Below are 15,483 nucleotides of genomic sequence, written 5' to 3'. Positions count from 1 at the left end.
TATGTGTGAGGTCATGAGCCAAGTGTGCAGCAACAGGACGGGGTCATGAGAGCGAGTGGGAGAGACGGGGCTCCCTCTCCCGACTGTCTGTCTGTGGGCCGTCCCTGAGAGCCCTCACCTCGGACACGTCAGTCCCCCCGCGGACCGCTAACCTGTTTAGTGGAGCACCAGCTGCTTGTGCAGAGGTGGAGACGAGGGGAGGGATGAGGAGAAAAACAACCGGCGGATGCCGTGCATTCCAGGCAAGCTTCCACAAGCCGCATCGCAGAGAGGTGGGTGGGCGGATTGGATGGAGGGTGAGACATGTCGGACAAGAAGATGTTTGATGGAGGGCAGGGAAGATGAGGGAAGAGAGGGAGAGAAAAAAAACGAGGTGACTGACGAGACGGAGAGAAGAGCGAACCGAACTCGCACAGAGACTCCAATGAGTCATCTGGAGAGAGTATGAATCCTACTGCAGTAAAGGAGGGATTACAAAACCAAGAGGAATAATCATTATATAAATATTGTTTGTGATAATGCATCGAATCTGGGCTACAAGTGATTAAGTTTCATTAGATAACTTCTGCGGCTGAACGCGTCATCTCTCCCGTGTAGGGACAAGGGGATATGACGATATATACTGCAATATGAAGGAAGTCAACCATCAGAGATTTGCTGTAATTGCCACTGTGGGCAAAGTGTCAAGGATTTCTGTATCAATGTAATAAAAAGAAGGGTGTAGAGTAGAAGGAAGGCAAAGGACATTTTAAACATTGAAGATAAGGAGGGTCTATCTTATCCTCAAAAATACTTAAGCTCAATTTCTCAATCAAAAAAGGAAAGTCTAGTCTGATTTCAAGAGAATTATTAACTGTAGCTGGGTCAGTTTGTGACCATTTCAGAGTAATTTCTTTTTTTGGGGGGGGACATTTTTTGTAATTTCCTGTTATTCTTTCTGGTAGATCAGCCAAATAAAAGCATGTCAACAGGATCTACTGCCCAAGAATAAGCTCCAAGGTTCTCCAAATACTTGCACCAAATCTTTGTATTTACATTTCATTTTCAAATAGGTTAATTTATACTCTCACGGATTATTGCATTTCAAGATTTCATCCATAGCCATAGTGATATATAGCTAGCTAGAAAAAAATGGAGCACTTAAAGCTGTGTTCGCTTGTTTGATAAATGTATATGTTATCTAATGATTCTTACACTTTTAGGGTAATGTCTTCATGGTTGAATGCACTTATTGTAAGTGGCTTTGGACAAACGTGACAGCGAAATAAATGTAATGTAATCATAGAGATAAAGACAAGCTAAGAATAAAAGGTAACCGTTAACAGTCGTGCAAAAAGTGGCACTAAGTGGAAATTACACAGTGTTTGCAACATACATAAAAAGCACTCACCCTACCCTCTTTCAACAAGTGATCTTTACCATGTGTCTGGTTTTTATTCGGTAAATTGCCACTGCCAAATATCACTGACCACCGTGTACGTCAGTGTCAAGGTCTGGTCAGGGAAGCGCTCAGATCAACCCAATGCCAAGAAGACAAGTGTGTTCTCCAGATGTAGGTTTGAGTGTTCTCCCTATAGCTTGCCCTCCATTGTATGAAGGGACAGGGGTATAGTGCCATCAGCCCTGCTGTGCGTTTGTTTGCGTGAAAGAAAACACATGAAGACAAAGAAATAAAGAGTGCGAGAGAAGGGACGAAAAGAGACTTGTATACGGGAGATGATACTTGAGAGCTCTCCTCTTCTGCTGCTCCTATTGACTCGGCCCTACGGCCTTCAGGGCACGAGAGAGCGAATGAGTGATTCAATTATTGACAACACACAACTCTGCCCCATCACCAACATATGCTTCCTCTTTCATCCTCTCCCGAGCCGGGTATAGGAGATCTAGAATAATGTTGCTGCATGCCAATCGACGCAGCCTACTTCCGCCCTCTTTCATTTGTCAACGGCGTGCTCCACTGAAGTCGACAGTCTAACCTCCAATTTCCTGACGCGCATCGCACATTTTAGAGCCTTAATCTCACTGAACGAAAGCCTTTGGGAGTTAAGAAATGTCTTACATCAATCTCTGTTCCTTTAGTGCTTGGACTACATTTGAATCCTTTTGGAAAGTGATCATTTTTAAGTCAAACAATTCGTCCGGCTGAGTCGAATGCAATCGGTGGATTCAAACTTGGACTCCGCTCCAACCTCCTCTTCCAAAATAAATAAACAGAGAAACAGGAAGTAGAGGCGTATTAATGCAAAACAAAAGCACCGGCCAACAAAAGGAAACTACTGTCTATTGCTACTTAACTCTTTACTGCAGCAAAAATGAAACTTTATTGGATTATGATTTAAAGCAGCCACATAATACATTGGGAAATTGAAAATTGCTTGAATCGGATAAGTGCTTATGCAATAGTTCTAAGCAAACACACTTTCTTCTCGGGATGTTCATGTTTCGTGGTCATCGCTCATTAAGTGTTGACTGCCCCCACCCCCCACACACACTCCTAAAACCCCCAGTGCTTCAGACCTTTTGACCCCCACTCGAGTCGCCCCCTCCTCCCTCCCTGTACATGTGTCTGATCAAATCCTCTGCCCCACTTCATCAGCTCTCAGCAAATCAATGGACATCACAGAGATTATCTTTGACAGAGTAATTACACAGAGACAGAGCACTCAGAGAGGATGACGCGGCGAGATGGGGAGGAGTGGCGGAGAGGGGCGCCGTGCAAAAACCCAGCCCAGCTCGTTCGCCCTTGCCTCTCGCCGCCTACCAGATCGTATCGAGGGAATGATTATGATGTGAATTTCACGTCACAACGCATCAGTGTTTCATTTAATAAAAATGGATTTCCTACGTTGTTCGGTTCAAGAGCGGGAATTAAGAGCAACAACCTAAACATTACATAAGAGATTGAGACGCTCACTAATAAACTAGCACGCAGAATACTGGAGTGTAAACAGCTGGGGACTTCTTATGTTTTGTCATTTCTGTCATTTTATTTGTTTTGTCTTCTCCTCACACTGCCTGTCTTATCTCCATCCCACAGTCATTCGTTGCTCCCTCTTGCTCCAACTGCACGTTTAAGACTGTAAAAATAAAAACAAACACCTCTATTTCTCACTCTGACATTCCCTGTCTATGAAACTCGTTACCAAGCTTTGGATTGTTGGAACATCCTGAAACATCCATGCTAAAAACATCCATGTATCAACATACAGTATGTGCAAACATATTAATATGCGCAGAAACATCTGCTCATTCATGCAAGCAGATACTGTACATTACCCCAGGCTGATTGGAAGGGGGGTGGGGGGTGGGGGTCCACACTGATAGTGCATACAAACACAGACCGACATAAATGCTTGTAGCATAATACGTAGATGTCAAGCGAGGGTTTTGTTCTTGAGGGCTCAGCAGGACCACCAGCTGAGCTCTCACACCGAAACATATCAGCACGTTACCATGAGGAAGTAGGACGACGCGACACAAATCCAACTGTAATTTATGTGTTTACCAAACCAAAGATGGCTTTCTCCCGTGAAGCCAGCTCTGAGGGAAATACATGTTTGGCTGAACACTGTTCTCCAGCATTTGACTGAACAGTTTCCACTGCAACATGATTCAGTGCTGCAGTGACGCCTTATAATGAAACAAATTCAAATGCAATAACCTCAATTTAACTGGAATAACTTAATTAAGAGTGCGTGTGTAGCTGCTGACACAATTTCATGCGTGCGTGTGTAAGTAGCATGTTTCCCACACAAAAGTCACAAGTCATGCATATTTTGCTGCAACTGTGAAACTAAGTATGATGCATTAACTGGACCATGGATATTCGTGGGAAAAGTAAAGTCATCATCAGCCGGACTTTTGAATAATCCACGTCTAAAATGTAAAACACATCTGAGAGAGCTGACATGATTGTTTGTACTGACCATCTTGTAAGATTATTTTCTATATCATATACAAATATAGACGTGTAACAGATTACATATTACTTCCCTAAGCCTGGGCGAAACGATGATCAACAAACCAAGAGTATAGACTTTTCTACTCATCTCTCCTCTCTGGTGCATAAATTAAAATTTATCTAAAACAAAATGAGCTGTTGCTCCCCGAGACTCCCAAACTCTCCGTCCCTCGGCCCCACACCTACTGTATCTTTAAACTGCTAATTGCCTCCAACCTATGACCGGGACTGAGGATGCCAGGCGAAAATCCAGCGGGTGACCTCGAAGCGTGAAACCAGTCATCTGATTTGTGTTAGCTGGCTGCCCTCTGTCACACAGGCCATTTAAGATGTGGTCAACACTCACAATCAAAAACCACAAACCACTCTGCATTTTCACTTTAGGCGTCATGTATGTATATATAAATACACAAATCACACATGGTAAATGAGCCACTCTGAATGGAAGCCCTTTGGGAGTTTAATGCAATTAATAAAATAATGACCGAGTATCCATGAATGTACGCAGGATGGGGCAGCGTGTGTGTGTGTGTGTGCTCAGCAGAGCAACCTCCCTTGCATTGTCAGTGATAGAGGGAAGCAAAGGCAGACGAGAGCAGCACAGCTGGAGTACCGAGAGCACACAGAGGCAGAGGAGCGTAAACAGTCTCAATGAAGCATCCCCTACACACACACACACACACACACACACACACACACACACACACACACACACTAAGACACACACAAGTCCACATTTCTATTCGTGGCTACACATTCACATAAAAAAAAATTTTTTTAAATTCCCGCGGCATGAACCCTTGTAAACCAACACACAACAGGATGGCTAAGGGACATGTGAAAAAGAGGGATAACACTCACCAGCCATTGTCAGGAATCCATAGAACATTCAAAGCCAAATGGAGAGAGGAACCGAGAGGAACTGGCTGAGCCAGAACAAGAAAAAGAAAAGAAAGAGAGGCAGAGATGGATAAGGGCAGCCGCGATTTCAAAGCTCCATTTCCCCCCCCCCCTGTGCTGCTGCCGATGCAGACTGCCGCTTGCCTCCTCTCTTGTCTTCCTCACTTGTGGTTCTCTTCCTCCTTCTCTCGCTGCTTTAAGGCAAGGGGTGGAGAATGAGCGCTACAATGCTCTCTCTCTCTCTCCCTCTCGCTGTTCCCTCTCCTCCTGCCGTTCTCCCACCCTCTCTTGCACACCCTGCACAGAGCATGCCCTACTTCCTGTGTTGCCTCGGACACAGGGCATGCTCTCTTCTCTCCTAGGTCTGCTTTCATTCACGCCGAAATGAATGAATTTAAGACTCTGATTTGGGAACGATGAAGATTTCTCCCCCCCCTTTTCCCCACTTGCTGCCTCTCCCCCCTCTTACCAGCTCCGGCAAAACCCTCCCTCTCACTGTCAGTGATTGACTACGCCTCCCATCTCTGTTTCCCTGCGCAGGGAGGAGCCTGCGTATGGTGTGCAGGGGGATCACATGTGTGTGTGTGTGTGTGTGTGTGTGTGTGACGCAGCCCGGCTTGGCCCTGCCCCCCCCCCCGTGTGGCTCCAGCGGGAGTGTGTGTGCTCTTTGTCCTGTCAATTCTGGTGTGAGGTGTTCAGCTTTCCGTGTCAGCCACTAGTGCTGCCACTGTTGCCACCGCCGGCAACAGAAGCCGGCGGTTGGAGGGAGGGGGGGGGGGGCTGATCTGGTGCAATCAGCCCAGAGTGTTGACTCAGTTCAGCTCCTGCTGGGCCTCGGGCAGAAAAAAAAAAAAAAAAAACACAGCACACATGAGGTTGGAGCTCAGCTTTGGCAAAGTGACTTGGCCGGTGGGGCCAGCCAAGGGGTTACTAGTAGTAGTAGGGCAGGAATGTGGGTGGGTGGGTTTTTGCCATGCTCAATTTGAGCCAGAGCTGGTAGACTGGCAGAGGAGATAGGGTTGAGTTTGAGGTTATTTCTGGAGCTTGCGCACTGCCAGGGCTAGCACAAGGGGATGAGGAGCCGGGCAGGGCACACTGATAAGGCAGAGCAGCTGTGGAGGGCTGGAGAGCCACGGCTCCTGCACTTCCTGCACGTCTGCAATGATGTCATCAAATATGACATCACCCCCTTACCCCACATTTTCCCGGACACACACACATGGAGACACACACACACACACACACACACACAAACACACACACACACACACACACACACACACACACACACACACACACACACACACACACACACACACACAGACGCACCAAGACCAAATGACCACACAATAGGGTGTGGAGGACAAATAGTGAGCTGCTCAGAGGTCACACCCAGTCGAAACAAAAGCACAGGTCATAGGCACATTGTTTCGGTTTGAAAGAAACAAACCAGTAAATGGATCCCAGCAGCTTGTTGCTGGCCACCTGTTTCCCCCTGAAACTGAAAAAAAAAATAACTATCTTGAAATTGTAACTTTAACTATGGCTATAATTTAGAAAAGATCTAATGAAGTGGTCAAGGGGCTTTGGGCTATTTAAATGAATAATATATACAATTTACATCATGGATAAAGGTTAATCAAAGTGAGTAGCTGGATTTTTTGTTGCAAGGTCCAGAATTAAATAAACATTTGAACAAATCGCGAATCAACGAATGGAATATGGTTCCATGAAATTATGAATTAGTGCTTGTAAAAGACAGCTATGTATTAGCTATGCCCCCCCAAAAAAGGATCAGTATAATTTTCAGCAGAAAAATGTCATATTTGCAGCACATTCTGTTTTTTTTGCCGTGTCTAAGAACTAAGAAAAAGACTGAAATATGCACAAAAGATCTGCTAACACTATGAGAAACTGTCTAAAAGCAACACAACACGAAAATCCCTCGCTGCAGAATTTAACTGTCTAAAGGTCGTTGTCATACAATCATTCTTTTCACTGGACTGCTTATTATTGTGACACGAACCCTGCTCCCTCGCATCACTGTTAATGGAGGCGCACTGTGTGTGGCCGCTTTTGAAGATCAACATTTTTTTTTTCTCCCCCTTTCTTAATTCAGCTTAATGAAGGTTTCATCTCGCTCCTTCATTAATAACTTCCTCTGAGCAGGGCCTCCGGGCTCCCACCTATTCATATATTTTAATGTTTCTCTCGATCATCCCATCAATTAAAAAAAAAAAAAAGACGCAGCGCCTTTTCGGGTTCTCTTAATCCAATTAGATGAGCCTAAAGCTACCGTTCCTTTCACTTCTATAACACATGCACGCACACACACACACACACACACACACACACACACACAAGCTAACCGCTAATCACCATCTCTTTTATCAGTCCGATTAGCGATTTGCTGCACCTGTAACACGCCGCTTCCAGCTCCTGATGCCAACATTTAATCACAACTTTCTCCACCAGCAGCATCAGCATCAGCATCAAGACCCCATCAACAATCAGTGGGCTGATGCTCTGGTGGGTTTATGTTGCCAACAATCCAAACGTCAATTTTATCAGCAGTGCTTTGCAACTATGAGCTCAAATATTTAATTAAGGCCATATTTCCTTGCGAAGTTTGGGAGGGAACACCTTGATGAACAAACCCTTTGTCATGTTGAGGCATGATGTGCAAACAAAGGAGCTGAAAGCCGTTTGTAATTTAAGCCACAATAGACATTAAGGCTGTAGCCATGGCGACAATTTCGTTCCGAAAACCGAAACGATCTCCGTCCCGACAAGCATTTAACCTTCCTACCTGTATTAATCCCCGTCCATACTAACACGCCTGAAAACGTTTGTCACGTGACCATTCACATACACTGGGCATGTGCGCACCAGGAAACAGGAAGCAGTTGGTTGCTTTAGTTACAGAAAATACTACGAATAAGAAAACAACAAATGGTGAAAAGTAAGAGCAGGGGTTTCTTCTCTTGGACAGGCGACGAAGTGGAATCATAATACTTTAAGAGTTGCCTTCAGGAAGTGAATGCAGGTGACTGCGTCATCGTTCCCAAACGTCTCCGTTTTTGCCCGTCCATACTACAACGCAGCCCCAGAGTTTTCAAACTAAAAAGAGGCGAGCAGCGTTTCCAAACTTCTCAGTTTTAGGTGGTCAAAAACACCAGAGTACTGTAGGACGGCAGGCGTAACCGTAGCAACAGTGATGCGTCTCAAAATGAAAAAGGAATAAAGTGGTAGCCTACAGTAAGCGTTTTATATATAAGCTGCTGCCCACAAACCAGACATTAAAGGCGTATTGAATTCTCTGCATTATCAAAAATTCCTCTTTCCAAACACATTTAATAAAAAAAAAATGAGTCAAACAACGGGGATAAGTTAAATCCGCATATGCCTAAATCCTGCACTTGTGTCATTTATTAAGCGTAATGAATCTGTGAAAATGACATGCTCAAAACTCTTTGAATGTATCATTTGGAAAAAAAGAAAAGAAAAAGAAGTGTTTTTTCAATGGACAGGATGAGAGTGCAGTCTGATTGCAGGGAGCTATTTGTGAGGGTTTGTTGAAGCACAAGGAAAAAGCTGAGCGTCTGACCCAGACACAATCCAGCTCACAATAACAGCACTCAGAGAACACAGCCTTTTTAAATTTATTTTTTAAAGAGGATACTGAGATCTGTCTGGCGCCATCTCATCTCTCCTCCTATTCAGTGTTCGTCCCTTCATTTAAAATTCCCCGTGTAGTATGGCCAGTGCAGCGCAGGGACAGACATCGGTGAAGAATGCAACGCTTGGCGTCACACTGTGGGAATCCGTCTCATAGATTGTGACTGATTCTAGTCAATGGCAAAAGAAATTAAGGTGAGCATCCCCTGAACTGAAATTCACCTTTGACTTTAGCAGCAACCCAATGCTTGTTCTCAGACGGGGCGGGCCAGAAGACGTCTCAACACCTTGGCACTGAAATGTCTGTCTCTAACCTTCCTAACCTTCTAAGTCAGACTGCACAGAGAGAGCTGTGCTGCTGTAATGATACACAAGTCTCCCTCTGATCTTTAATTCAGTTCGAAACCACATCAGATAAATATTACAGGCTTAATATTTCATTAACGGGGCATTAAAAAAAAAACAGCGCTCATTAAAACGAAGGGGAAATAACACTTAAGCTGCTTTCAGACGAGCACTGACGTCTGGACATTTTCCCTGAAATCCTCCAGAGGGGCTCTATGTGAGAACGCAAATGCTGGCAAATGTTGCTCCAGACATTGTCCTGCTCCGACCTCCTGCGGAACTTTTCCTGTTAGCGCCCTCGTAAAATTCCCGGAGAATGTCGGGCCCATGTGAGAATACGGCAGGAAAATATCCGGAGAACTCACAGGCAGCAAAAACAAAATCATCAGTTTTGCCGACATTTAGTGGTGTTCATGTCTGAAACCAGCTCAATCGTGTCCATATTATCAAATGCTAGTTGAAGTGGAGTAGATCTATTATATAGACGTGTGATTTAAAGTCTATATCAATGCACAGAAAAATAAGTTAAAGCTGACACATTTATTTGGGAAGACAGAATAAAATAATGTTACAAGGTCGAAAGATTCAAAAACAAAGAAAAGCAAATAGCAATATGAAGTAGATGATGAATACAGAGGTGGGAGAAAAACTGCATAACAGGAGTTTGAAAAGAGTTTGTGCCTTTCTGTCATTGTATTTACTTTTTAAGAAAGATCTCACGCTGCCTGAGACTTTGTGCAGACACCATGGCACTTTGACCTCGATGAGGCAGCGTCTGGAGGAGGCAGAATACGAGGTGGTAAATAAAGCACACGGCCGGGGAACCTTTTCGAGCTTCATCGCAAATGGATCAAAGTCTCAGGTGTTCTTTCAGGCCAAGGTTTCTTATATACACTTAAAAATAAGAATGATATCAGACTTAACTGATATTTAAATATCAGAAGTAATGAATAATTAAGTTGATATAATATATTTGCTGCAGTCAAAGAGGTGGATGTAAGAAGGCAGGTCATTAGAGTGAAATGAGTTTCATGCTATGAAGGTTAGGCATCACGAGACTGAAACATAAAGGATAGATGAGTAACTTGTGAACAAAGACGATGCACTGGCTTGTACGGTGCAATAAAGTCTGACAGGTAGCCAGGTGATATTTATCTTCTTGCGAGCTTGTTTGCACAAACAGTTGACTACACTGTACATTCAGGGTGTTTAGGGAAGCTATAGCAGGTCTGAATCAAAAGAGCATCACGCTGGGTTCAGGTGCTGGGGATACAAGTCAGATGTGACTGTGGATCAGTTGATGCAAAGTCAGAGGCAGAGGGGCCGGTGGAGGGGAAGCCAGCTTGCCTGTAATATGCGATTTAGCGATCTGATCCGCTGCTGCTGGCTCACATCCCCAGAAACAGAAATGAGGATGATGCCGATCAAACTGCAGGAATTTAAAAAGAGGCTGCCAGTTATACATTTCCTGAACATACTGGATACGCAGATGGCAACGGGAAATGTAGAAAGAAAACAAAACCATCCCTCCTCCAAGTGATGGGACATTGGTTAAGTATAGGACAAGTCCTGCTCCTCATATAACCTCTTATCACGCCAGTCACTTCTTTAAGTCTTAGTCTCAAACTCTGTGCCAATTGAGAAAAACTTTGAAGAATCCGGGGGCACACAAGAGGATAATATTTTTTGAAAACATGCCAACGCGTTTCAGCCTACTGAATATAAAACTGAAGCTACGTTTACTCCCTGTGAGCCAGACTAGATAACGTGCACAAAGTCTGATCCAAACAATATATGTGCTGTTACTATTCCATGACAAAATAAAAACTCAGACAGACACCTGTCACAAAGATCACACACACGCACGCACGCACGCACACACGCAGAAAACGAGTGAATCAGAGCAATAAGCAGTAAAGTGGCATAGAGGCCTGTTAGTGAAGTGAAAGTGGTGAAACGGCATCCCGAGTCATCACCATGGTAATTCAGTGGCTCTGTGTGATAGTCAACGAGTAGCATCTGGACCTGTCACTGACACTGAAAGCTTTTTGTATGTTTTTGTGTGGTCAGATATAAAAATTATACAGACATCCGGTCCAAACACTTTCTCTGGCCAAAAAGGATTATTTTAAGAGCTTCCTACTAGTTTAACTTAGTTTCCATCCACCAAAATAATCATCTGTGTGTGACTCACATTCACTTTGACTCTATCCCGATAGCTTTTGACATATTCTTTAAATTCAGACACAGACATTCCTCAAGAAAGCTTTTGCAGATTCTAATATTTATAATATTTGGCGCGTGATGAATAAATGAAAGGCCTGTGACTGGAGTAGATTAAAGAGAGGAATGGATGAATAAATGAGTGTTTGCATGTGTACTGAGCAGACGTCCAAAGGGATGCGCAGGGGCGCTGCTTTTGATGCGGCCCTCGGCATTCCAGTCACGCTCAAGGCCCTATCCATTACAGCTCATTACCCGGGGAGAGAATGAAAGAGAGGAGACCCTCGGCCACGCTCGCCCCCCGGTCGCACAGAAGACCCCAATGGGGGTTAAACATCAACCGAGCCACCGAGCAACCGCAACCGGGCAGGTGTCAACAACCCCGGCATGGCGAATTATACAGGGAGTAAAGTAATCAGAGTGGTAACACACAGAAAAGATCCATGGAGTCCATTGAAACTAAGCATGGGTCTAATCTGTTATAGTGTACATCTCACACACACACACACACACACACACACACACTGCCCATTTACTATGAGGATGAGTAGATTTATATTTTATCTTTATCCCGTAAAGGAAAAAAATAACAGGCAGAAGGTTTTCTAACACTGCTGAGTCAAGAAGTGGAACCAAGACCATATAGTATTAAAATATTAATGCACATTAGCTAAAATCTAATACCATGTTTTCCCGAAGGTACAATTTATGCATCACTTAATTTTATTGCAAACTTTATTATGGCTTACAAAAAATTTAAAGCAGGAGATATTTCATCTATCTCAGCTGTAACTTCCATTTTTAATATTTTTGGGGTATTTGACTTTTGCTAAATAAATGTATTCAGGTGTTTATACAGCGATTTCATCTGATCATCCGGATTGGGGCTGTATAACAGAATGCATATGTCCGCAAATGATGCTTCGGACATTTTTCCGCAAACTTTCCTCTAAGCCTCCTTGTAAAACGTCCAGAAGAAATCCAAATGCGCCGATGTGAGAATACAGCAGCATGCTCTGACCAGACCCAACGGAATGTTCCGGAAATGTTCTTGCGGTCGTGAACGCGCCTGACTCGGACCATACCCTTCTGCGTTTGTCAGATGTGAAAGGCAAACTCCGTAAAATGTTCCACACATTTTCAAAATTAATTTATAGAAACAATTTGAGTTTGTGATGATGTTCAATTGTCGTGCGAGAGTTTTTAACAACCAACACAAGCAGGGACTGAAACCAGCCGACGTTCAGAAGACTGAGCGTATGCTAGGGAATGCACTGCTTTGGCGAGTCTCGTGTGCCAGGAGGGTCCAAACCTTGGAAGTCAGCTTACAGAACTTTTTGACTCAGGCGAAACAGAAAGAAAGAAAATCCACCAAAATAAACCACACGCAGGCGCACACCTGGGTGCTGTAATAACTCTGAATAGCCATCTCTGTCCTTGAAGCAAATGAAGATCGGCCTTTTCAAAAACACCCGACTCTGCCTCAGCACCTAAACAGCACCGCGTTACACTTGAATTACTGAAGTCCTGATCGCGAGACAGAGAGAGAGAGATGGATGAAGGCGTGAAGTCGTGCCTGTAATCATCGTCAACTTAGAGGCATTATGAGATGTGGTAGGTGAAACCTGATCTGTACAACACATTAATAAAAGCTCTGTTTCATCCGCACCAAATAATGCTGATTCAGTGCAAATGAGATGGAGATGAGATGAAAGATGCCACAGAGAGGAGATGGAGGAGGATGCGCTCTCCCTCTGCCTGATTATACTGCTGCAACGAGCATAATGAAAGCATTGCTGTTGTTTTTCCTCAGACTGGCCAAAAAATTAAATAAAATGAAATCTGTAATTGTTGTCACTAATAAGTACATTGCTTCTCTGCACAGAGGACAATACTCTGTTGGGGTGTGTGTGTGTGTGTGTGTGTGTGTGTGTGTGTGTGTGTGTGTGTGTGTGTGTGTGTGTGTGTGTGTGTGTGTGTTTGTGTGTGTGTGTGTACACTGTGCTGGTAATCTGCACTAATAAACACTGAATCGACAGTTGAGGAGATCCTGCAAATAACATGCAGATGGCTTCTCTAACTGGAGTATGAAAGAGAAAAAAGTATGCCCGCATAGCTGCTGTCATTCACGCACTGACGTCCGGAACATTTTCAATGAAATTTTCCAGAGGGGCTGGAATATCAGCAAATGTTGCTCCGGGTATTTTCCGCAAATTTTCCTGCCAGCCAATCTTGGAAAGTCTCTGGAAAAATGTCAGAGTCAGCCCATGTGAGAGCACAGCAGGGAAATCTTTCACAGCCAGCGAGTGGGCGCGCTGATGACTGTAAACAAAACCACTGATGTCCGCAGAGGAATGATCGTCATTGCGCTGCCTCCTGCATGCTCTACCCAGACATCACGGAATGTTCCAGAAATTGTTCTTGCTGTTGTGAACGCGTCTCCTGCTGCTTTTCGTCATATGTGAAAGACAACCTTTGGAAAATGTCCAGACCCAATTTTCAGGATATTTTCCAGAGTGAATGTCTGAAGACAGATAGTGTGTGCATTAGCATCAGAGAAGTAGAATTGATGGCAGGAATGTCAGAAAGGTAGGGCGAAGTGATGAAAGGGAAAGGTCCACAGGGTTGGGGAGTAAGCAAACAATGACAAATGTGGAAAAAGACAAGAGGCGAAGAGTAGAAATGATGGCGCAGTTGCACGAAATGATGTGGCGAGGGCACCGAGAGGAGAGGAGAGGCTTCGGGGGCAAGTCTGCGAGCGCCCGACTGGGTTTAACGTGGCGTAAATCCACCAGTGAACCAAGGCCCCCACCGACAACAGCTCGTGGGGCAACTGAGAGAAGCAGATAAGAGAGGGCCGTCGTGACAAATGATGGCGAGGCAGCAAATGCACCTGAGAGACACGACGAAATAAACACAAGAAGGGACTTTCGGGATGCTGGGAGAGCGAAAAGTGAATGTCAGTAAGTGAGTGAGTGAGGTGTGTGTGTGTGTGTGTGTGTGTGTGTGTGTGTGTGTGTCTGGGGGGGGGGGGGGGGGGGGGCAGGAAGCAGAAGAAGGGAGGGAGCAATAGGAAAGGTAGGATATTACAGTTGGACCACCTGGGGAATGTTTACAGAATTTAATAACTCTAAATGTCATCACTTTATTGGATTTATGTATGGATGCCTCTCGCTCACAACGCAGCTCTCCTTCCATCTTCCTCTCGCACACGTACACACAATCAAACACCCCCACCTGCAACTATTACCATGGCTCCCACATGGTGCAGCTTTATGAAGAGATGAGGTAGCGGGGAGGGGCGGGGGGGGGGGGGGGGGGGGGGGGGGGGACATTCAGTGTGAAGATACCATATATTCTTCTTAACATTTTATATACTCAGCAGCACCATTCGATACAGCAAAGATGGCGGATGTGTGTCCACGTCTCAAGAGGTACTTTTAAAAACTTATATAAAGGAATTATGGTTTTTACCATTTAAGGACGAGAACTTAAGTGTTGTTTCTGGAAATGTATGTAGGTGTTTCGATGACGTGAACTTACTAATGAAGCTTCTTTTCTTTAAAAAGTAAAAAATATATAATTATAAGATGCAGAATTTCTCCACAGAATTATATTCCTAGCTGTGAGAAGATTATTTTGAAAAACAGCATTTACACCAACATATAGGCAGACATAACTTTCAAGCAAACACAAAAAGTATTTGAAAATTATTCCGGATTGAAATTATCAGAAAATGATACGTGATTATTTTATTTTCCACCGGGGTAAACAAGACAATGTTTAATCACGTTCTCTGTACTTTAGGTCAGTGTAAATCTGTACATTTTATTATGTCTATCCATTACAATTTGTATATCAAATGTCGGGGCCACACAGTTACAGGCATACATACTCAAAAGGAATGACTATGTTGTCTTATCTCATAGGGATAAAAGAGCAGAATAAAAAAAAAAATAGAGATCAAGGTTCACTAATAGTGAACGTCTCTCAGTGTGCAGTATAATGTAATGCAAACATCATTGACGGACATGCTGAGCAGAGTCTGTGAGACATGCGAAACAGAGGAAACGGCAAAAGAAATACTGACGCAACAAATCTGTTCAGCCATTTTATCCTTCTGCCAATATTCAGGGCTGTAAGTCTGTAAGTGACGGCAAAAAGGCTTCCCCGCTGTGTTATTGAAGCAGCCTTTCCATAAAGACGCATGAGTCACCAGCTGCCCACAGTGCTGAGAGCTGCAGTTACTCCAACACACGCACACACACACGCACACATGCACGCACACACACACACACGAATACAGATATGCATACAAGTACAGGCATAATCACAAACCATCAGTTACATCTAACTACTGGTGTGACTACGAAATC

At 44.1% G+C, this 15,483-nt stretch overlaps 1 protein-coding gene across 13 annotated transcripts in view; it reads right to left on the bottom strand.

Annotated features, from left to right (window-relative positions):
* Positions 1-15,483, bottom strand: part of dab2ipb (DAB2 interacting protein b) — a 143,535-nt gene that overhangs the window by 47,340 nt on the left and 80,712 nt on the right. Inside the window, exon 1 of one of the 13 annotated variants that reach the window (XM_035608502.2) lies at positions 4,823-5,270. The exons of the other annotated variants lie outside the window; for them this stretch is intronic. The gene's annotated coding sequence lies outside the window, so the exon portion shown is untranslated. Of the gene's footprint in view, positions 1-4,822; positions 5,271-15,483 lie in introns of those variants that run through there. 13 annotated transcript variants of the gene reach the window in all.

This window comes from Scophthalmus maximus, chromosome 20, assembly GCF_022379125.1.
Source record: "Scophthalmus maximus strain ysfricsl-2021 chromosome 20, ASM2237912v1, whole genome shotgun sequence".
In the NCBI taxonomy this organism is placed as follows: domain Eukaryota; kingdom Metazoa; phylum Chordata; class Actinopteri; order Pleuronectiformes; family Scophthalmidae; genus Scophthalmus; species Scophthalmus maximus.
Note: the sequence above shows the minus strand (reverse complement) of the source record. Positions and strands in the feature narration are given on the sequence as shown.